This window comes from Pleurodeles waltl, chromosome 3_1, assembly GCF_031143425.1.
Source record: "Pleurodeles waltl isolate 20211129_DDA chromosome 3_1, aPleWal1.hap1.20221129, whole genome shotgun sequence".
NCBI lineage: Eukaryota > Metazoa > Chordata > Amphibia > Caudata > Salamandridae > Pleurodeles > Pleurodeles waltl.
In genome coordinates this window covers 1,643,423,554-1,643,448,045 of record NC_090440.1, presented here as the reverse complement: position 1 = coordinate 1,643,448,045, position 24,492 = coordinate 1,643,423,554, and positions in this window count along the sequence as shown.

Sequence of the window (24,492 nt, the reverse complement as noted above, 5' to 3'; positions counted from 1 at the left end):
GCCCAATGATAACCAATGCGAAGTTACACGGCGATCATCGACCGGCTACTGCGACGGCGCACAATGCCAGCGGAATTACCTCATTTCCACTTGGCCCTCCTCACAGGTCAGGCAGCCGCCATTTCAGGGGTGCACCGGCCATGGCACCTAACTGCGTCACAGCAGACATTGCCACAGAAACTGATTGTCGGATTCACATACAGGTTCTATGAAGGAAGAAATTCAGCATTAGTTCAATAGATCTGTGAATATGATCCTCTGCTCACCATTTTCTTCCATAGGCTTCAACCGCTGAGGCTGAATATGAGAAGGCGGCATCCTCCGGTGTACAGACCCCTGGTGGACCTTGCAACAATGGAGGACAGACACATTATCATAACCTACAGACACAAACCAAGAACTGTGTGCCCAATTGGAGCCAGACCTGATGTCAGCTATCCGCCAGCCCACAGGTATCCCTGCTCTAGTGCAGGTCCTGTCAGTGCTCCATTTCCTGGCTAGTGGTTCCTTTCAAACAACAGTGGCCATGGCATCAGGGATGTCACAGCCCATGTTCTCCAATGTGTTGGGCAGAGTGTTGTCTGCCCTGCTGAAACACATGCACAACTACATCGTATTTCGCCAGGTGGAGGATTTGGCCACAGTGAAGGCTGACTTTTATGCCTGGGACATATCCCCAACATCATTGGTGCCATTGATGGTACACATGTGGCATTTCTTCCCCCCCCCCCAGAGAAATGAACAAGTATTCAGGAATAGAAAAAGCTATCACTCTATGAATGTGCAGATGGTGCGTTAGGCAGACTAGTACATCTCCCATGTGAATGCCAAATACCCTGGCTCTGTGCATGACACCTTTATCTTGAAGAATAGCAGCATCCCATATGTGATGGGCCAACTCCAGAGGCACCTGGTGTGGCTAATAGGTGAGCCCAAGGTCCCCACACAGTATAAGTTGGTGTCTGGGTATGGGGTTGTCCCTAAGGGTTAGTATGTGTCTAACAGTTGTCCCTCGATATTTGCAGGTGACTCTAGTTACCCCAACCTCTCATGGCTACTGACCCCAGTGAGGAATACCAGGACAAGGGCAGAGGAATGTTACAATGAGGCACATGGGTGTACTAGGAGGATTACTGAAAGGACCTTCGGCCTCCTGAAGACCTGGTCCCGGTGCCTCCATCTATCAGGTGGCTCCCTATACTACTCACCCAAGAAGGTGTGCCAGATCATCGTTGCATGTTGCATGTTGCACAACCTGGCCTTGAGACGCCAGGTGCCTTTTCTGCAGGAGGATGAGCCTGGAGATGGGCATGCAGCAGCGGTGGAGCCTGTGGACAGTGAGGAAGAGGAGGCAGAGGAAGAAGATGTTGACAATAGAAGCAACATAATACAGCAGTACTTCCAGTGACACACAGGTAAGACACTGTAACTTAACTTAACTTATCAGTTATCTGTTGGACATTATACATGGCAGCCTGATTTCCCTATGTCTATGGCCACTTACTGTACCCTTTGGCATCTCTATTTTCAGATCTCTGTGGCCCAATCTGGCTCCTGCTATGTGTACTGCTGCCCACCAAATGTCATTTCAAAGTATATTTGACTTGCAATGCTTAAATTATGTTGAACTAATACATATTTGAATCATTTGACAGACTCCAGATTAGTATTTGTTCCAAGGGTGTTTATTTACGTTCTCATAAGTAGAGGGAGATGTGCAATGGGCTGGGCTGATGTTGGAGGAAAATCCAGGGTAGAGTCCAGTCTCTTGGTATCACAGGTGCTTTGTCCAATGGGGCATAGGAAGGAGAGCAATGGCAGTTCAAGGTGGACAGGGTGACAGAGTGGGACAGAAGGGTGACAATCAGGAGAGTCTTATTTCCTGGCGGGGGTCTTGGCAATGTTCTCTCGCTTCTGCCTGGATCGAAGGGACCGTTTGCGGGGTGGTTCTCCTTCTGCAGGGGGTGGGGTGCTGGTGGCCTGTGGTTCCTGTGGTGGGGCCTCCTGTCCACTAGTGCCGGTGGAGGTGGAAGGCTGTTCATCAGTTTGGCTAGTGTCAGGGGCCTGTTGGTGTGCCACTGCCTCCCTCATGGTGTTGGCCATGTCACCCAGCACCCCTGCAATGGTGACCAGGATGGTGAAGATGTGTTTGATGTCCTCCCTGATCCCCAGGTACTGTCCCTCCTGCAGCCGATGGGTCTCCTGCAACTTGGCCAGTGTCTGGCCCATCGTCTCCTGGGAATGGTGGTATGCTCCCAGGATCTTGGAGAGTGCCTCATGGAGAGTCGGTTCCCTGGGCCTGTCCTCCCCCTGTCACACAGCAGTCCTCCTAGCTTCCCTGTTGTCCTGTGCCTCTGTCCCCTGAACCGTGTGCCCACTGTCACTCTCCCCAGGACCCTGATCGTCCTGTGTTTATGGGGTTGCCTGGGGTCCCTGTAGTGGTGGACACACTGCTGATTGACATGCCCTGGGGACAGTGGCATGGGCCCACAGGGTAGGTTTTGTGCTTGTGTTTCCTGAGGGGGGGAGGCTCTGTGGTGGGTTGGGACTGTGGCAGGGGAACCGACTGTCCAGAGGTCCCGGATGGGCCAGGTTGGTCAGAGCAGAGTTGTTGTTGTCACTGTGGGCCTCTTCAGGGGTGGACTGGATGTAGCTGGCACCTCCTCTCCTGTGACGCTGAGTATGGGTCCTGTGGGAATGCAAATGCAGTGTTAGTGTAGCTGCGTGTGCCATCTTGGCATTGGTGTGTTTCCCTGTATGATTGTGATTTCCCTGTCAGCCTGGCCTTCTGTGCGTGGTGATTTTGTGGGCTAGGTGATTCTCTCTAATGGGCATGCTGTGGTGATGGATGTCCATGCAGGTCTGTGATGGGGGTCCATGCATTGGTGTGGCATGCAGGGCTTGGTATTGGGATGGGTGGGTTGTGATAGTGGGGTATATGTGAGGTGGTTGAGTGATGGGTGTGAGGGTAGGGTAGTATTTTGTGATGGCATGCAGGTAGGGTGTGGGGGATACAGTAGTAAAGATTTGACATACCAGAGTCCAGTCCTCCTGCTACTCCTACAAGGCCCTCAAGGTGCATTATTGCCAAGACTTGCTCCTCCCATGTTGTTAGTTGTGGGGGAGGAGGTGGGGGCCCACCGCCAGTCCTCTGTACAGCTACCTGGTGTCTTGCAACCACGGAACGCACCTTCCCCCGTAGGTCGTTCCACCTCTTCCTGATGTCATCCCTTGTTCTTGGATGCTGTCCCATGGCGTTGACCGTGTCCACGATCCTCCACCATAGCTCCATCTTCCTTGCAATGGACGTCTGCTGCACCTGTGATCCGAATAGCTGAGGCTCTACCCAGATGATTTCCTCCACCATGACTCTTAGCTCCTCCTCTGAAAACCTGGGGTGCCATGGATGCCATGGATGTGGTGTGAGTGATATGTGTGAGGATGTGTGGGGTGATGTGTGGGGTGCTGTGTTGGGGTGTGAGGTGTGTGGATGGTGTATGTGTGATGGTGTTCTGTGGCTCAGATTGAGTGGGTGCTCCTGGCTTGTGTCTCTCTCTGTTGGCAATATATTTTTTTTGTTGAAAGGTTTGTGGGTAATGTGGGTGTGTGTTTTATAGTGGTGTGAGTGTGTGGGTGTGGTGTGTGTATGTGTGTCAGGTGTGTGTAGTTTGAATTGTCCAATCTGGTGGTGTTTTGTAAATGTGTCTGTATTTTGAGCGTGGCGGTGTGTACCACCAATGGTTTACCGCCGTTGAAAGACCGCTGCGGTGATTCGTGGGTTGTGATACTGTGGGCGTATTCCTGTTGGCATGACGGTGTGGGTTTTTCTATCACCAGTTTATCACTGACCTTTGGTCTGGTGGACTTGTGTGGGTGTCTGTATAGTGGTGGATTTGTCAGTGTGGGTCATAATATCCGTAGCAGAATACTGCTGCGGTAACGGTATGTTGGCGGCCGTCAGCACAGCGGTAGGCGGCATTTACTGCCACGGTTGTAATGAGGGCCTTAATCTAATTTCTTTGCAGAGTGTAGATAACTTGTAAATGACAATAAAACATACTTTCACCCAGTGATTGCATGCTTGCCTTCCTATTTCACTTCAAAAGTATGTGATTGTTTGTGTTTATCGGAATCTGCAGCTCAGAGGCAATTTTTATAGGGTCAATTGAAAGTCCCTAAGACTGTCCCTGTCCCCCTAGAAATGTTGTGTCTTCTACGTTCCTGAGTACTGGACATAGTTACATCCAAGAAAGCCATTACACACTTGTACAGGAGGACCCTGCAGGAGGACCTAGATGGGAATCTCAGCCAATTACCATGACCATGTTTGAGTATCCCACTAAGCTCTCCAGGAGCAGACGACTGAGAATCCAACAGTTCCTTTTCCTACACAGGGCGTACCTAATCCCCAAGTGAATAGGTCTCATAAACTCATCATCAGACAGGAGCTGATGAAGATGCCACGTACCTGATGCTGACTACATATCCTCATGATGTGGAGATGCCTAATAATGACGATTTGGTAGAGCTAGTAAATAGGTATGTTAGAGAACACCCTAAACAGAACGGCACTACTAGGCCCAAAACACTGCGTGTTAAATTCATTCCCCACAGCCTAAGAAGAAAAAGATGGGCAATAAATTCGTAAGCCTAGCGCTGATCCGGTGTAAACGCTGAATAGCAATGATGTGGAAGGCATCAGTGGGCAGAATAGTCCAGAGCTGTAACATATTGGGCTCACTTAAAACTGGAAATAATAGGAAAGGAAAACTACAAAGGGCAAGGCAAGCGGGAGCTCCCATAAGGTTGGGAAGAAGTATAATTAACAAGAATCACATGGAAACGTGAGATCTGCTGGCCCAGGCACAAAGCAATCCAGGTCGAGTAGTTGAAGGAGCCTCAGTCGTAATAATGCGGTGGCCCCACGCACAGATGGCACCTGAGGCTTAGTGGAGACAAGCCGCCGACTCCAGTCACATTCCATTGGCAGGTTCCCCCCACCCCCCATAATGATAGCCTGTCAAACAATAACAGGACAGATGTCGTACGGCAAATTTGGGTGTTTTGGTTAAATGTTAGAGATTAATAGCAGGGATTATGCTGGATGAAAAATGTACGGTGTTATTGGTAAAAACAATAAAAAATGTTCTAAAACGTGTCCTTGCTCAAACATTAAGAAAACGCATGCCAATTGGGGATTGCCGACCATTAGATCCTTATAGATAATGGAGGGGAAACGCTGACCCTTTTCATAGTGAAACCACACTTTGCTTGATTTACTGAATACATTTGTGCAGGTCTCATGTAGGTATATGTTCAATTTATCTTATCTGTGAACAGCTATGATTGCTGCCCTTTCATCCATCAACACACTTATGGGTAAGCATGTAATGCACCACTCCAAGAGCAGCAAGTGCAGAGCAGTGACTGCTAATTAAGCCAAATGATAGAAGACCACCTTCACACATTCTGCAATTCTCTGGAATCTTCCAGGAAGGTAGTCCTCTAATTCACCCTGAATATTACCAGTTCCTGAAATTAACAATCTGTCCCTTCATCATGGCAGCCTTGGCGCTGGTGGCACTACGTGCGAAAATCTTTGTTGAGCCTCCCCCCCCCCCTCCCCACCAAAAAAAATCCTTCTTCGCAAATTCCCTGTTCCACCAGTGTCCCTCATCTCTCCATAGCTCCTCTCTCATATGCATTCCATTTGTTTTGTAGCGCTACTCATATGAGTGTAGGGTGTCAGAGTGCTTTACATCACACACACATCATAGAGGGGCAATGCTTCATATTTGTGCAAATCAGTCTATAGGAAATCTTACATAAGATAATAAGGATTACATGGTGTTGGAGTCACATACCACAGATACTAGTAGGTAGTATATTTTAAGAGTGTATAGTGTGGAGAAACACAAACTCAGAATTGAAAAGATACCGCAGATCAGCTTTACTAATAAGAATGTATATCTACCCAAATTAACCCTTTTTTTAGCAAAATTAGGACAAGGAAAGACTGGAGAACAATTTTGCATCAGGAGTCTTACCTCTCTGCGCTGCTTTCGCATGAGTGGAAACTGCCACTAGATAAAACTCAGTGTCTCTCTAGCAGGAATGTTAATCACCAGAATTATCTTTTCCTGTTTTGATTGTTGCCTGAAAACTTCTTCACACACAAGGAACTCTGCAGTGAGTGTTTTTTAATTCCCTGTTATGTCTAAATACGGTGCCTCCCCCATATCCCTCATGCCTCTCCCCCTACGCCCTCAGTTCACATTCAGGTCTCCTTGAAGTTCCTTTATGAGCAGGGTTTTGGCTTTCCTTCATCGGTTTTTAAATAATTAGGCTCTCATTCATTATTCAGTGGATTAGCAAGCAAGTGGCTAGGGTTGTGACAAAACTCCAAAAATCAAAGTCCTTGGCCTGCTAGAAGTCTGAAGGCCTAAGTTAGAGTTTAGCAGACGCGTTACTCCGTCACAAACATGACGGATGTCCCGCTCGTCCTATTACGATCTCCATAGGCTATCATTGGATTGCCATACGGCGGACGGGATATGTGTCAGGTTTGTGACAGAGTAACCCCTGTGCCAAACTCTAAATCAGGCCCAGAGTGACTCTTTTTATTTTTTCCTGCTGTACATTGAAGTCGTGGACATGAAAAAACATAGGTGACATCACATAAACAGATACATGTACCTTGAGAGTATCCCTGTTGTCCTCTTAACTAGTCACATCATATTTTCATGAAGTATTTCTTTGAATGGTCCAGTATATCAGATATGTATTCTTGTGGCCACGCAATCATGCAAGTGACCCCTTTACACAGGCATCATCTCACATCCCTCAATGTAAATGTATCCCTTAATGTAACTTACCTAATGGTCCTGCCCCCCCATTCTTAAACCCAACCGCTACTTCGATGATGCCTCACACAGGGATGAATGGTGCTCCTAGAGATGATACAAACCGTGTGATTGTAGCAATGTCTCCATCTGTGTGGGACACAGGATCACTTGGGCTTACTATTGGAGTTGTGCTACAGTTCATGAAGCAAGGAGGTGATGGTGGCAGTCTCCTTCAGGACGCTGTTCTGTATAAGAGGCAGGGGTGACTTCAGATATGTTGGAGCTGATTGAGTGGTCTGGAGGCTGCATACTCATTGATTCCTGAGTAGCAGTTTTTTTTACCAAAGCTGCTGCCTGATGGAATGCCCCCCTTCAGCCATGGTCCAGGGAGAACGAGCCAGAGGGGCTCTATTTTCATGGGGCTCAAGTCCTGTGAGAGGCACATTACTCCTATAAGTGCAATACAATTCCCAAAAGATGTCCATAGTTTGCAACTCTGTTAGTCCAATAGCTAGACTAGCATAGTAGGTATTCCTACCCACAAAAAGCTCTTTAGCTGACCCAAGCCACTGCCGACCTTTTGGTCTTCAGAATGTGGCTTTAAATCTCTCAGTCAGATTTTTCTTCAAAGCCTAGAGGCATACGTAGAGGATAAGAGAATATTATCTAGAGCATTGGGGGGATCTAAACTGTTAAATCTAACATAGATCATCTTTCAGACTCTGCTAAAATGTTACATAATTTTACGTAGGCTGATTCCAAGTCTAGCATGTTTAGATCTAATTACTGTTTTCAATAAAGTCAACTACCACAGGCTTCAGCAAGTCTTGTGCATTTGTATTAAATGGTCAGCTTGCCAGTCACTTTCCTGTGTCTACATGAGTGAAAACAGGGTGTGTATTGCTTTATTTCTTAAAATTATCAATGAACTGGATGAGTGACAGATCATCTTATGGGATGATGTTGCTATGACAGAGTCTGCAACTACTTATGCTGTTCATTTATGCGTGTGATGCAGCCCTGCTTGTCAGGACAGAAATTAGATTCTGCTTCTTGTTTAGATTTTCTATTTGTTTTGTATGAAAGGACAGCTGGCTTTAGAACATCTCCATATTGAAAATAAGGCTGATTCCAGGCAAAAACTTACAATCCGAGTTCCATATTCAGAAAGATCGATGAGAACTAGTTGAAATCTTAAATACTTTACTTTAGTCCTAGCTTTTTGCCACTTGATAGGCAGTCTCATTAGGTGAGGATGTTCTTGCTTTTGTGAAGCAGAAGGCCAACACTTGGGCTTATGTTTACAGGCAAAATAAGGCCACAGAGTGCAGCCAATGCTAAATGTATATTGTGCCACACTGTAACTTGTGATGATGTTAAATAGAGTGCCCTCAGTAAATTTAGTTCTGTTCTGTGGGATTGTGGCATCAGAAATCACATGCAACCACAGAGACACTAATACTTCAGTGATCTCTTGGTTATTATTCATACCTTCTCTGTTATAGATGTTATCTGCTTTGATGAGAACTTCTCTAGATCCATGCCGCCCCTGTTTTAACCCTGGCTTGGAATGCCCTGAATCTACCTATAGATTCTCTTCAGTCCTGGGTGAGGCAGGAGAGTAGAAATATCCAGTGACAGCCTACTTCAAAGAATGTCATACTTCAGGCTACAATTTATTTACAGTTCTTGGTATTTATCATCAGAAGAAATTATCCAAGAGGTGGGAACAGAGACCCAATTTAAAGAAAGATAGAATCACGATTGATTGTATCCATCTCCAACGTAATACTGGATGGCCATAATATTTAAAGACATAAACCATTATGATTAAGCTCACAATGACATGATTACATGTTTATTAATGTTGTTATCACCACTCTCCCTTTTCTATCTTTTTATGCAATGACTAAGTGATTTTAGTAAGATATTTGTGCCCATTAACTATGTCCTATATTCACATAATAAACTGTGATTAGCATACAACAGAAAGTAATGTTATGTGTATTTGTAAAGCACAGTGTCACTCGCGGCGTGTTGTGGCACTGAAAAGGTGTGTGCACCCAGCCCTGTCTATGGCGGGATGATTCATCTAAAAGCCAGGTCTCTGGCTTTTTGCATGGTTCAAGAAGAGAGAAGGAGGCTCTGATGTAGAGTGAGAGACCATTCAATGCTTTAGAAGCACTGCAAGATAATGCCTGTTCTCCTGATCTGGTTCTGTGCATGTGTGGGATGTGTGAGTAAGAGTCCTGCAGAACAAAGGTGTTTGGGTGGTTGGTGGAAGGAGATGTGACTGTCTAGGTTGTGGGGCCTCAGTTGTGTAGTGCCTTCAATGTGTGTGTAATGAGTTTGAAATTAGCACATTTGTTTACAGGGAACCAGTGGAGCTCCCTGAAATGCGCTGTGATACGAGTTCTGTGTGGGAGGCTGAGGAGGAGTCTGGCCGGCTGGCTGGATGGTTTGTAGTCTTCTAGTGAGTTGTTTGGTGACCCCTGAGTAGATGGTGTTCACATAGTTCAACTTGCAGGTGACTAGGCCATGTTGATAGTTTTTCTAGTTTTGCCCTGGAGCCATTTGACGATCTTCCTCAGCACCTTCAGGTTGTGGAAGCAGATGCAGTGATGGTATTCACTTAAGTGGTCATGTCCAGTTTGCTTTCGATGATTATTCAGAGGTTCCTGGCATGGGTGCTGGGTGTGGGACGAGTTTGGCCAGCAATGAGTTGGAGTCCCATGATGAGGAGTTCTTGCTGAAGATCACATTTGTCTTGTTGGTGTTGAAGTTTGTACAGTTGGCTGTCTTTCAATTAATGACTTTGGTCATGCAGGCAGTGAACGTTTTTGCGCTGGGGAACGTGTCAGAAAAATAAAGTATCAGATGCATGTCAGCAGCACAGGAGAGGAAGTTGATATCATGTGCGTGGATGAAAGTGGGCAGAAGGATCATGTGTGTTGAAAACGCTGGGTCTGCGCAATGAACCTGGAGGCACTCCACAGATAAGTGTGCAGGCTTCTGAGTAGTAAGGTGCCAGGTTGACAGCGATGGAATCGAAGAGTTGCTAAGATGATCAATTTATGGTGTTAAACAAAGGAGGTGTAAGAACGTATTTGTAGTTTTTTAATGTTATAATTACACCCTTAGCTTATTATGCATTTATTTATGAATGGCAGGATTATTCGCATGTTTGGCTCTACTTATAGGGGCCTTCACACAAGGTAATCTATTATGGACTCAGTTCCCCAGGATACAATTTGACAATCATTGAAATTTTACTGATGCACTTTTTAAAATTGTTGGCAGCTGTGCCTAATTTTGCTATTGTTAAATATGATTATTCAATTCTAGAATGTTGCTTTGAAAAAGTCCACAGAAGCTCCAGCATGTGGGTGGCTGCCATCACTCTCCTTTTCATTTTGCACTTGAGCTTTCGCACTTCATGCATTTCCAATAACAAAGGCAGAAAAGTATTTTGCATCAATATGAAGTTTATGTTGTCTTTTTGAAGATTGAATATCCTCTCACTAATCATTTTTTTTAACAACTGCTGAATTCTCTGCAGGGTACTTCTCTGGCTCAGGTTCCATTGAAGCTGCTATAAAATGTGTTGACTACCTGGATTTAACGTCTTTACTTGGCCCTTTTGCAGTAGGATATTGAACAGGAAGTTATAGCCAGGGATCCAGTATACACGTCATCCACCCTACATAGCACAAAACTTTTCTTAGTGATTCCCAAAATATCACCATATTCACCTGAGTCGCAAAGACATTTGCAATTTGGTATTTCACTTTTGCAAAGTCTGCCATTTGGGCAGGAAAAAAAACCAATTCCGGTTGCCTAATTGTTGGACGCTTATTAGCCCATTGTACGGAAAATTGTTTGCGGGGGGCGGCACGCCACCAGCAACAGACGTGCACTTAGTAGCCTCGTATCTAGGCTGACTGTGCTGCTGGCGGTGGTGGGCAGGACAGGGCTGCTCCTGCTGAGTGACATCGAATGAGCGTGTGAGTTGCAGCGTGCGTGCAGCATTGATTGGACAGTGTGGGCTGTCAGTCAGTGGAATGTGGAGGATTGTGGAAAATGGTTGGATACAAATTACTTATGTACAACATGTGCAGCAGCCAACAGCAGCCAGCAGCACGTGTGGCTGGCTGTGTCTGTGATTGAACTGCTGCTGATGAAGATTATGTAATCATGTTGCTAATTGGTGATGAGTTCGGACCGTGCATCGTCCATCCTTAATAGACGTGGTGTTGGGGCAGAGGGCTGTCAATCTAGTAGCGCGCAAAAGCGCTACCAGTTGAGGGCCCTGCCAAAAATTATTGGCCTGGCCCGCGGCGCAGTTTAAAAGCTGTAATGGTGCACACGTGGGCCCTACCTTCAGCTGTGGGTGGCGCTTGCCGAGTCACTGACTTGTGTGTGCCTGTGCCCTGCCCAGCCCCGGAGTGAGAGATTGGGGAACGGGAGACTCCCCCTTTCCTGTTGTGTGGGCGCCACGGCCCCAGGCCAAGTGCCAAATTGACCAGCCTGCTGCCTGCCCCCCCAAACACTGAAGTGCAGGTAAGGTAGGTGTGCTGCAATTTAATTCCCGATTTCCCGCAGTTAAATGGTTGCCCATAAGCTAATGTCATTTGATTGCGGCGTCACTCTCATCTCAGTGGTTGAAGTGGTGTGGGCAGGTGGAGGGGATTTATCATAAAAAATGCGGCACAACTGGTTAATCTGCTTTGGTTCTGATGAAATCAGTGCTTAATTTGTAAATAAAAAGGTGCCGGTGCCCAAAGCCCTCCTCTTAAACATGCTGCTGCTGCAATTAAATGTGCGAACACGTAATACTGAGGCAGCATAATCGTGAAGCCTTCTCAGGCCTCTTCAATCCATTTAAAGCCACTCCCTGCCCCTACAGCTTACTATTGCAGCTTTCTGTTTCTCTTTTTGTGACGCTTTTTTGTTTTTCTCTTCCTCCGTCTTTCTCATATGTGTCTTTTGCTCGCAGTAAATGCTTGAGGTAGAAAAATAAGTGTCAGCCCTAAAAAAAAAGTGTTGGTGCCCCGCACCGGCAACAAAAAGCAAAAAGTGAGCACTGGATGGAATCACATGAAGGTTAGTGATGACAAAGAGTTATTATTTTCAACTCGTAATGCAAGGGGGTTACCAGCTGAGCTGTGCAGTGTGTGTTTTGCAGGGAAATTAAATAAAAATAAATCATTACCTACAGTTTTGGTATTACTTAAACCATTATATCTGAAACCTTTTTACACATGTGATGGTTTAAAATGTTTGAGTCAGCCTACAGTTGCATTATTTCAGTGTTAAAAGTTCAAGCTACTTTTTCGGCTGGGACTGGTTCATTTTGGGCTTACTTTGGGCTGGTCATTCCACAGCTTTGGGCCTTAGAAGGTTTTTAAAATGGAAGCATTGCCTGAAAGTAAAACAGTTAGACATGCGCCTCAGCCATCCAAAGGAGAGGCGTGTGTGTGCCCTTCTGAGAAAATAACACGTGTTCTTTGGACACTGACTGAACCAATGATATTTTGCAGCACTTCCTATCAGCTTGTTAACTTTATGAGTGGGATACTGGCAGCTTATTGTTACAACAATTCATATGTTATTAAAGCTGATGGATAACAATTCATGAAATACATGCTGGATGGAACAGCGGACCGCTGTGTTTGCATTCCCCAAATTTTAATGGATTGGTGTTGTCTTGAAAAACCAAATCCCATTTGGGAACACATCCAGGGAGACTGGAGGTTTAGGGAGCAGGCAGTGGTCCTTTCAGTGCATAAGCTCCAGCTCCCGTATAGCTTTACAAAGTTTGCATTCCCACCCACAAGTGGCACGGATGAACTTGGTTCAATGCACAACGATCAATGTGAAAGGCAGATTATTGAATGTGAAAGGCAGACTATTGTAGCTCTGCAGTAAAAAGCTCAATTCATATACAGTTATTGCTTTTGGGTTACTAACAATCCCTAGGAAAGAATCAGGGGCACTGAGGTACCAGCAACTAACCTATTTTGTTATTCATAATATCACATACACACAGTGCACTAACAAGAATAAACACTTTTAAATAAAAGTATGTATTAATACAGGAACAATCTGTTTATCAGCACACCTAAAACAACTACAAAGAGTATTATAATAACAGCAAGAAGGCATGTTATGAATAACAAGAATAAAATGAACATTTCTAACATTGTTAAAATGTCATCTAAAACCTAACACCCTAACACCTACTTCTATGTGCTACACTAAGAGAACAAGGAAGGCAGAGCCACTTGCAGTCTAGAGTTTCTTAGTTAGAAGAGAAGAAATGCATACCTTGTTGACAGCAAGGGCTATTTTTATCAGCAAAGGCATGAAGACAGTGTTCCATGAGAAGGGCAAACACATGCTGTGGTAGCAGTCTTCCTCTGGGGCTCAGCTTATCTGCTTCAGGCAAGATGTAGCATCCGTGAAGTGTGCTGGCAGACTCTCATGCGATAATCCGGCTGAAGGATTTCTCCTGACAAGCGCTCAAGTTGCATTCCTTATATACTAAATCACATCAGAAATTGGAATTTCTGACATAAGTTTAGAAATGTCAGACACAGGTACTGTACATCAAGGTGTGCATCCCACATGTTTACTTATGGACAAGTAAGTAAAAAGGACATCAATTCAGACTACACTATTTTTGCTACATGTCTGAATTTGTTCCTATTTAACCTTGACATAGTGGAAAGTAGACATTTATCCCAATCACATCAGGAGTTATGTCTATGTCATTAGTCAAATGGTGTGACGCTTTAACAGTTCTCAGAAAGATAAGGTCAGACATCTGCCTAAAATGGCAGACATGACAATGATTCTGCATTGATCAGTAAAGATGGTGACTTCCATTGTGTAAGATTGAGAAGCTAGCTCCTCCATTACCTAAGTAGGAGTGAGTCTTGGTCTACATAAAATGGAGTGGACCTTAGGGACTCTGTGTAATCCCCATCTTGTATGTCTGAATCTGATGACATGGGGCGCATCGAGCGAGTAGGGATTCAGCTAATGTGTAAAAAACCATGCTCTTAATTGACTAGGATCTAAAATACCTAAAATAAGATACATGATATATTTGTAGCATGAAAAAAGGGAATCAATACATCACGTATAAATGAAGCATCTAAATGGCAAGAAATGCTATATGTGTAAAATAGCTGATGAATACTTGTAAGCCTTGCATTGTTTCAGATGCTATATGATGATTATATAATGTAATCTATCTAAAGTGTTTTATGCATGTTGGAAATTAAACATACCATTGACAATATGAAATATGCCAGATTAAAAATATGTGACTTAAGAAATAAAAGGAAAAATGAAAAACAGTCTTATTAGAAAAAAAGTTGTCTTCAGTACATAGATCGTACAGGCTTTTTTGATATTTATGGTGAATACAGGTTGTTGGTCGACTCACATGTTGAGGTCATGTTGACATTGTCAGGTGCACATTCAGCATATGTGTGAAGAAAACCACACAGAGCATGTTTGTGGTTAATAATCTGTGTTTTCGGTGGATCAGCAATTGGTTGCTCGTCTGAGGCACATGATGTTAATTGCAGCACCTCTCCAGGTGGCTCGAAAGGTAGCAATGAGTCAAGCCACTCATCAAGAGCTGCGTCAAAAAGTGCCACCGGTGATAATGCTTTGTCATGGAAAGCATCTTGTAGAAGGGACAGATGCATTGTTTGGCATTGTCTCTGGTGCTCGTGTAGAGGTTGAATGGTTGTCTGCATGGCAAGATAAACCACTGGGGGCTGTTCCAGCTGTAAGTTCAAGATGATTTCAGTCGGACAGTTTACGCACCAGAACACAGCATTTATTTGTGTAGCATCCATTTTGCAAAATGCAAGCATCCAGTGCTCTACCAGTTCAGATAGCCAAGCATGTCCAATTTAACATGCTAGAGTCTCTCTGCACCTTTCTTCAGCTGGATAAGTGTACTTCATGTTGTTGAATTCTTTTCAGAACTGGAGAAAAATGTTGATACGAAAGCTGATTAGCACTACAATGATTGGAAACACTCCAAAGAGTGAAAAAGCAATGGAATCAGTCCAAATACTGCGTTAAATCCAGTTACCAGACTAGACCCAATGTTCTCAAAAATATGCACAGCACCAGTTGTCAAAGACAAATTAAATATTGTTTGTACCAGATCAGCAAAATGTGTTGGGTATTGCGTGTATCTGTGAAGCAGATTTGGCTGTCTGCAGATCATAAGTTTCACCTGCTAAAGTCAACGTGACTTCTTTTTGCAATAGAACAGATAAAAGCTTGTTTAAATTATCAAAACTCATAGATGCCATGTTTATACTAGGCCAGAGGATTCTCTTAGTGATATTTCGAGGTGGCAGGCACAAGGTCCTTCCACAACATATTGTTTCTGGAACTATAATCAGGTATGGCTGGCCGGGTTCCAACCCACAGCAAGTAACATTTGTTAGAAATAAATGAGAACCATTATTTAGGAGCGCATGATGTGTGGGAATAGATGCAAAGGGAGAAACATATAAAACATAACCTAACCTTAGCATCAAGGCACTAAACATTCCATGCAATAAAATAGTGTTAGACTGAAAGGAGCATCCAAGAGGATTCCTGCAATTCGCTGTACTAACATACACAGGGTTCTCTTCATTTTTATTTTAACAGATGTGGGAAAAAGGAAGCTTTCATTGATGGATAATTGGGAATTGTACATAGTCTCATACAAGCCAATGGATTTGTATTTTTTGTGATAATGAAACATTGAAATCGCAAGGAGATGATTCTGTGTATTAACCACGTAACTGGTGAGTGTCGCTGACTGTGAGTGGCATGCCTTCAACTTTTCTATACTTAATATTATGTATGCAAATTCCTTGGCCACTGGGTTTTTTGAGCAAGCATCAAATTATATGGTTCAAACATGACTATTTCATTGAGACGCTGCCAAGGCACGAACCTGATCTATTTCTTTGTAATGCCCTATTTAATTGTACAATTGCTCTTAACTGAGCCTGCCAGTGTTGTAATAATCCTAAATCCCCTTTTATGAGGTCTAAGACTGAGGACGGAATGTGGTTTAATGGGTACACTCTCTTGTAAAGTGTGTGCATTTCCATTGTCGATAACTTTAAAACTTTAAAAACAGTTTTCAAGTTTTCTTGATCTATTTACCTAATTCGTTCTGCAGGTTCTTTCTCTGAATATTTCTTTAACTCATTGTAAATGGCATATATTCCTGTGGCAAGGAATCCATGATTTCACTAATTAAGTAAAAGTTCTCATTTATAGCTGAAAGACTAGAATATTCTAGTCAGCGTTAACATAGCTTACCTACACTATGGGGGTTATTCTAACTTTGGAGGAGGTGTTAATCCGTCCTAAAAGTGACGGAAAAGTGACGGATTTACCACCAGCCGTATTACGAGTCCATTATATCCTATGGAACTCGTAATACGGCTGGTGGTATATCCGTCACTTTACCGTCACTTTTGGGACGGATTAACACTCCTCCAAAGTTAGAATAACCCCCTATATGTTATAACTACTAAAGGTGTTTGAGTATATAAGGTGGGTCAGGACGATTCATTTTTAGGTCCAGGTGTGTTTGAAAGGAAACGCTACATGCAGGTATCAAAATCATAAGGCGGTAATGCTAAACCCTCAATAGAGAATTAAGTCAAATTATAGGTTCCATTTTGTATTATATTATTTACATCTGATTCTGAAATATTCATTTGGAATTGCCAATTATTGACCATGGTCAAGTTGGCTTTTGGTATTGAAGGTTTCTTTAAGTCCTTCAATGTTCCAAATCCCAGACAGGTAGTCTGTTGGATAGTTTTATTTAGAAAGATTATTTCAGTATTATGCAGGTTCACAATAAAGATTCTCCAAATACGTTTTTCATTAGCCTGTGCTTTCCAACGCTTGGATCCTAAAATAGCCAGGTTTTAACTAAACTCACTAGAGTAAATCAGCCTGTTGGTAGTGATTAGATTTTGCAGAAGCTGTTGTGGCTTCTGTATGAAATAGAAGACTGAAGAATGTGATCTCTTAGCATCTTGAAAGTAAAGGAAATTCTTTAAGAAATTAGAATGACTATCGGGAGACGGAGCCTCACAATGTTTCCATTGTGGGTAATTGTGAATTTCTCTAGGGTAGGTAGTCCTATGCATGTTGTAATGCATCATTCTTTAAAAAGTCTCAATGTCTCAATCATCTGAACTAGAACATTATAACATCAGTTATTGAAATTGCCTTATCACATAAGGCAATTTAAATACCTTAGCGGGTCCTATCATATGGTATGCATCCTTCTCCCATGCTGTGTCCTCAGGCACAAGATAAGCTGTGATGTTCACAGCATAGAGAACTCTTTGGGCTCTCTGGGATGAGGAGTGTGGCTGCAGTTCAGGAACCACAGGTGAGGCAATTGTTCTTGCAGGGATGAAATGTCTATTAAGTAGAAGCAGAAAAATTAGTATTGTTGTCAACCACAGGATGAAAAGACAAGTTCCCTACAGCAATCCAGGTGTAGAATCACAGAGGAATCAAATACTTGTCACAAAACCATTGATAAGCATGAAGCAGTCTCTTGTGATTAATGACTGTAGAAGAAGTCGAAAAGATGTCTGTCAAATATTTAGAGTCATTTTTAAGTCATTGGTCTCTCGATGGTCTACGAAAGGTATTAGTTCATATGATGTAGTGTCAAGTGGAATTTCATAGTAAACCATGGAATTACGTTGGGCAATAGCCACTGTCATATTGGCAGTATCACCTGTGTTTGTTGAACTCTGTGTTCTACCTAAAGGGTTGCACTCAAATATCCCTGACTGAGGACTCCAGCCAGCTTTCTTATTGCTTTGTTTACGGGGTAAGGTATTCAGAGTCGGGAGAAGGTGGAAGGCACTACTCTGCATTCTTTTTGGTGTCTTTGGAGGTCTGCTGTAGAGGACTGGCCACATACTGCTTTTTAAGGTGGTCAAAAGACACCTGTCTGTTTCTTCTTGACCAGACAGAGGAAGAAGAATGACAGCTCTTTTGCCTTTTACCTCAAGAACAATGACAAGTAGTCTGTGAAATTGTTCAAAAGCTTGCTTGTCATTGATTTTGTTTCACAAACTAGGTCCCCAACTTTGGGAACCCACCCATCAGAAGCACTGATAGTCTTCTCTTCACTGGTGGCACTGTCAGAGTGGTTTATGTTAGACAGCCTCTGACTTCTTGGATACTCTGCAGAATATTCAAACGTTTCTCAAAGTCAAATATATCTACATCTGCCACCTTCCCAGAATTAGTTAAGCCAGGCACATACATAGGAACTCCAAAGAGATGCTCATACGGAGTGCGTCCTCCCAATACTTGTCTAGGCAAGTTATTTAATGTTCTCTGGGCTCCATACATGTTATGATGCCAACTAAGACATAAACTTAGCACCCTATCAGTCAAAGCTTGTTTGATAATGCCATTAGCATGGTCTACAATTCTGTTCTATTCAGCTTTGAATGGGCTGCTGAATTACAGACAAACTCCCATAGCAGTCATTGAATCCCTATCAGCATTGGAGGTGAACGCAGGACCATTATCTGAATGAAATTAATAAACGGTCTCAATTGTTACCAGGCACTGAAAACCTTTTACTACTACAGAAGCGCTTGCTTTTCTCTGTGGCCAAACCCATAGGAATCGAGAACATGAATCAATTACTTCCAATATGTGCTTATATCACTTGGCTGAGTTGAGATGACTGATGTGCTCCAAATAAATCGCCCCTGAAGGGGGATATTTGAGTTAATGAGGGAAGTTGGTGATGGTGTTTTGATGGTGGAGGGTTTAATCTGCTGACAAATGTCACACTGGCTAATATAATCCTTAGTCTTCTTATATAAACTAGGCCACCAGTTGTATTGCTGTAGCATTGCCACTGTTGTGTTAATTCCTGCATGAGCAGATGCCAACCACACATGGGCTTCTTTGATTAAATCTAATCTGGATAGACTATTAGGTATTATTCCAGTTTCCACTCCTTGTATCGTGACAACAGGAATGTTATCTCAATTAAGGGTGTAGGAATATTTGGAAGGGAAGTCTGCAGGAGGTTTCCCATCTTGCTTGGACGCATTTATGGCTATTCAGATATCTGTGTCGATCTTTGTTTGAGATCTGGTTAGGACTGCTACTTAAACAGTCTAAATTGCAGCCTTTGCCATTAGATCAGCTGCACAGTTTTCTTTGGACCATCATGCGAATGGCCTAAATTATGCCTCACATGCACCAATGGAAGCTTATCTTGTAAGTCAGCTAACTTTCTCCAAAGATGTTTATTCTTTATAGGTTCATCCTTGGAATCCTTGAATCCATTGAACCACCAATGCTACAATTGACATTGTAACCTTGCACACAAAAGGCTGAGTTGAACACAATAAGTGTTGGAATTGGAGAGACAGCCTTTTGCAATGCAAGCAAAAGGGCATGTAATGCTGTATGTTGTGCAGTACTGTCATCTAAGATTTGAGTGTGGGTGCATTGTGAGAGCAATTCACCAACCTTCACTACCGCTTGTACCTGTGCCCAGGCTGCAGAGTACTTGTATTTTGTTCCTGCCACAGGTTGAGCAGAACCACCCAAATGGAACATGCTTTGGTAAGGATTAATGGGTAGTCTGGCTGGATTCGGAGAAACATCCTGTTCATATTGGAGAAAAGCTTGTGTATCAAGAGAAGGATCATATTGAAACCTTATGTCCACTGCAATTCAAGAAGAGGCCCACTGCACTCATCTCGAGTGTAAAGCACAAGCATTTGAAATGCTTTCCTTAGTGGCTACTTCTAATGCTGGTAGGGAAGAAACAACAATATGTTTTCCCTGCACCAAATGGTGCTCCTTTAAAATAGCTGTTTGCACAGCCATTAGGATCTTTTCGGTGGAAGCAAAACATGCTAAGGAATACAAGTGAGGCTGGTAAGCAATGGGAAAGGTCTGTCCTTCATTGCAAGTCACTTTAGTATAACCATTGTGACTTGGTTGCTATACCTAGTTTGTAAATACTAAGGGACATATTTTCAAGCCCCTTGTGCCACCTTGTGTCACCCTAGCGTCATTTGTTTTACACTAAGGCGGCGCTACTTAGCAACCCCTTGCGCCACATCATGTCTGGGTCAGGCATAATGTTTGCAATGGGAGCGTTCCGACGAAGGGAGGCCCGAAAAAATGGAGCAGTGAAATTTACAAGATTTCACTGTGCCATTTTTCTGTCATTTTTCCGTCATTTTTAACACCTGCTCAGAGCAGGTGTCAAAATGACAAACCCATAGTAACCTATGGGCCTCCCTGTGCTTTGCTGCACTAGTGTCAACATTTGTGATTCGCTGCATATGGAATGACATGTGGACATGTTCGTCCCACCAGCTTGATTTCTATATAATACTGGAGCTTGCCTCACAGCCCGTTCACTGGCATACATTTCCAGGACATCTTCAGGTACTACAGGAGAGACAGCTACCCTTATGACTTCCTTCCCAGGGTGCTTCCCTAATAAAGACTGGAGGCAGTCATAATCATCAGACAATTGCAACCAAAAGATTGCTTTAATACCATGTGGTATGCCCTCTTCAATTTGTATGATTAGATTGTAAACCCTATGATGAGGATTTAAATGTTGATCTGGAGTCGCAATCTGTATAAAGTCATCAGTTGGATTCACATCCAGAAACCTCTGAAGCATCTGATGCACAATCGCAACGTCTGCTTCATTGTCTAGATGTGCTCTCGCCCAAGTCCTGTTTCCCAGGAGAACTTGCAGCTGTATTGGTATGTTTCTTAGCAGGTCTTGCGACTTTCTTCTTCTTTTCTGAGATTTTAGAGTCCAATCCTTTCTCTTCCCTCTTTACGCTGATGTCAGTTTCATGTCTTGTTTCACTTTTCTACTGTATTAATCTTTTCTTCGGTACATGGATCCATTCCCCCTCTCTGTTGTTTTATCACCAGTGTCTTTAAAAGAACATGAAGAGTGGCTATCAGAATACTGACACTATTATGTTTTTTAATTTTTTTTCAAAGTCTCTTAAGTTATAACCACCCCTGCTTGATTCCCAAGAAACAGGTGATCCAGTGCATCTTTTGTTTTTGTCGTTCTGTTTTTTCTTCTCTTCCGTTGTTGATTTCTCTTTAACAGAACCCTCAATGTCACTTTAAGGTTTAAAGTGTGGCTTAACAGGCCAGGTACTCAAGGTATCCCTACCTACAGAGGTAAAAACCTCTGCAATTACTGTTGGTAGTTCCTGTTCAAGACCTTGAACTGAAACTGTTTCCAGTCTCTGATGTATAGCCAGAACTGAAACGTCTCCCTTAAAAAAGGATGAAAAAGTATACCGTAGAGAAGTTTCCCATTACCTTCATTCCTAAGTCCAGAGCTGATGCAGCTTCATTTTCATTTCATATCTGTCTAAGTACACCAGAGATAACTGCCAAAGAAGGCCTGCTGGTGGCAGGGCCACGCAGAGCATGTAGTAAGACACGTTCTGTTTCTGTTCCGGACCCTCGCCAGTCTTGTGATGCCATCCACAGCACCGGGTCCTCTCCAGTGGGGTCAGGAGGAGAGGAGACATCTGCTATACACCCCCAGTCTGGGGGGGAGACCGTTTTGGTGACCCTGCACAGAGGGCCCCGGCAACAGTGGCCCAGACCCCTGAAGGCAGACTCCTCTGAGCAGCCATTTTCTCTGCATCTTCCCCGGGCAAGCTCTAAGAGTGGTGACAGTGGGAAGCACATGTCAGGCCCCTAACCCCCCACAGTAATTGTGGCCCTGACCAGAGCCCCCGGCCTTCTCCTCTTATGGGGGGCCTTCAACAAGGGCTTCTTAGCACCATAGAGTGGCACACACATGGCATACAAACTGTGCCTCTTCCACCACAGTGCCATAATGGGCCTTCTTGGGCCTCGTCATTGACTATTCCTGACCTGCTATACAGTCATAGTGGAGGGCCCCCATCCTCAGCTCCTAGTCTCCTGGGATGCCAGAGGAGCACCTGAGGCCTACTGCCCATGGACGGCCCCACACCAGAGGGTACTTCCTCAGCACTGTGGGGGGGCCCAGCTGAGATCTCAAGACATATCTCTGAGAAAAATGTATGGCATACTGCAGGGGCTTGAGTACTCCTAACTCTCTGGTGGCTCTGAGCTAAGGCCCAGCCTATTTCCTGCAGCCAGGGCCCACATTAGAGCAGCGAAAAACACCAGCCAGGTCTCCAAACCTCCTTGTGGTCGTCTTGGCCTTGTTTGGGACTCCCGGCCCACACCTCTCACTAGGGGAGGCTCTGGCAGAGAGCCATCAGCGCCAGAACACAGCCCCTCCCTGATAGTCATTCAGGGTCCCAACTGTGGCAACACTATAACGGGTCCTTCAAGGCGCCAACACTGACTTTTCCTGAACTGCCTCACCAGCTTTTGGGTGCATCCCCAGCCTCTGTGGCCTATAGCCTGTGGCCTGTCGCCTGGGCCACCGAAGTACCACCTGATGACCCACACCCACGGAGAGCACCATAGCTGAAGGCACCTGTGGGGTACTGTAGGTGGCCTCTAGGGATGCTCTTGCCATGCTTCTTGGTGAGACACCGTACGGGAGTGCTGCGGAGGCCTGACTATCACTAAGGCCCTATGGAGTGCCCCTGGCTATCTCCCACAGCCGGGGCTCACTCTGAAAGAGATCTTGCAGCACAGTGTGGACCCTGTTTGGTAGGGCCCCCCAGGAGAGGAAGACATTATCTGCTGTGTTGTTGGTGTGGGACACAAGGATCCATACACAGGCTGTACTCTGGTTCACTCAGGATCCAAGGTAACACTTTGGGCTTCACAGCTCTTTTCCCCCAGCCCTCTTACCTGCCAGCATTACCCGGCACCTGCATGCAGCTGCGCATTGAGGTTGAGCTAACCCCTTGGCCAGAGTAGCCCCAAAGCTCTTTTGGACCTCGTGATTGGACTGCCCCTCTGCATCTCTGCCAAGCAGCCATCACTCTCACTCAGTCAAACAGCTATTGATAAGGAGGTCCCATGTGGATGTGTTGTCCTGAAGGAACTACCCTAACACCTACTCCATTACCCTGTGAGCACTCATTGAGGCTGCCTCCTGCTCCCTCTCAGCTCTGGCACTGGGATTGGGTGAGACTGGTATGAGGACCCGCTGAGGCAGCTGAAGCCTCCATGCACTCATTCTTTTCACTCCCACCTATATTAACTTCTGAAATAAACTACGAAGTAGTGGCACAGTGGCTCTTTGACTCTCTGCTGGGGTTCAACTTCTTATGCAATATTCTGCAGTGACTTAGCAACCTCCATAGTCATTTGAGGGCTACGCGTTCCCACCTTCCCGGAGCCTTTCTGGGTGCTACTGCAGCAGGGGTGTTCCTTCACACACCCTGTGACTCAGAGGCTGGAATACTGGGAGCATTTCCAGCTTCCACTTCATCGCCTATCAAGGACACTTTTAAGGAGTGCCTTCCCAAATTGGTGCATAGCCTGTACAGATTCATACCACCTCACTGTCTGAGCATCGGACTCAACCGCACTCCTGGGCAGACCCTGGCCAGCCCTTGACCTGCACCCATTGATATCAGGCCTGTTGGAGGGGACCCAACACCTCTGGCTAACACCCAACAATCCTGCTGATTGGAGACCTTGTTCTTCATTCGGACCCCTTAAGCCACTTGCAATGCCTCCATCTTGAGCCTGGCCCTGACCAGCTCTGTTGGAAGAGACCCCCAATTTCATTGAAGCACTGGCCCTTCCTTAACTGCAGATCACTCCCACATCGACTATTCTTCTACTCTGCATCCGCTGTCCCAGGATCTGCCATTGTTTGCCATGCTACTCACACTCTCTGAATCAAGCAACGCAGGCCCCTGGGGTCATTCATCACCGCTTGTCATGCCACGCAGCAAGCCCACAAATGAAACAGTGACAGGGACACTCAAAGGCAATCCAATGACCTCATTGTGGCATAAAACACCACCAATGATCATGGAACCCTCCGACTCTCCACCTTCCAGCATGCACACTGACTTAGCACTAGTACCCATCTCCCAGGCCTACATGGACCGCTTTCTCCAAGAACTCTGATCCACTCTAATCAGCTCCCTTTAAACAGACATCATGTCCTGTGTTCAGGACATTAGGTGTGAAGTCAGTGAGCTGGGGGGGTCGTGTCGATGATCTGGAATACACAGTCGAAGCACAATTGGAAGACCAAGAGGCACTATGGTGAAAGGTAAGGGCATTGGAAGAATAACCGATCGAACTGCAGATGAAACAGGAGGACCTTGAAAATAGAAGCAGGATGAAAAACATTCAGATTAGGGAGATACCCAGGGGTATGGAGGGCACTGCCATAATGGATGGCCTTCATTGCTGAGTTGTTCCATACGATACGCTGAGATACCAACGCTTCTCCTCCCGCATTGGAGAGAGCTCATAGAGTGCCATCCACACCAGGGTGCCCTGATTTCATCTCGGACATTCTAACTTGGATACACTTTTTCACTGAAAAGGAAGCCATCCTGAGGGCCTTTTGGAGAAAATCTGATTTGATCTTCCGAGCCACACTGTTTAACTCTTCCAAGATTTGTCG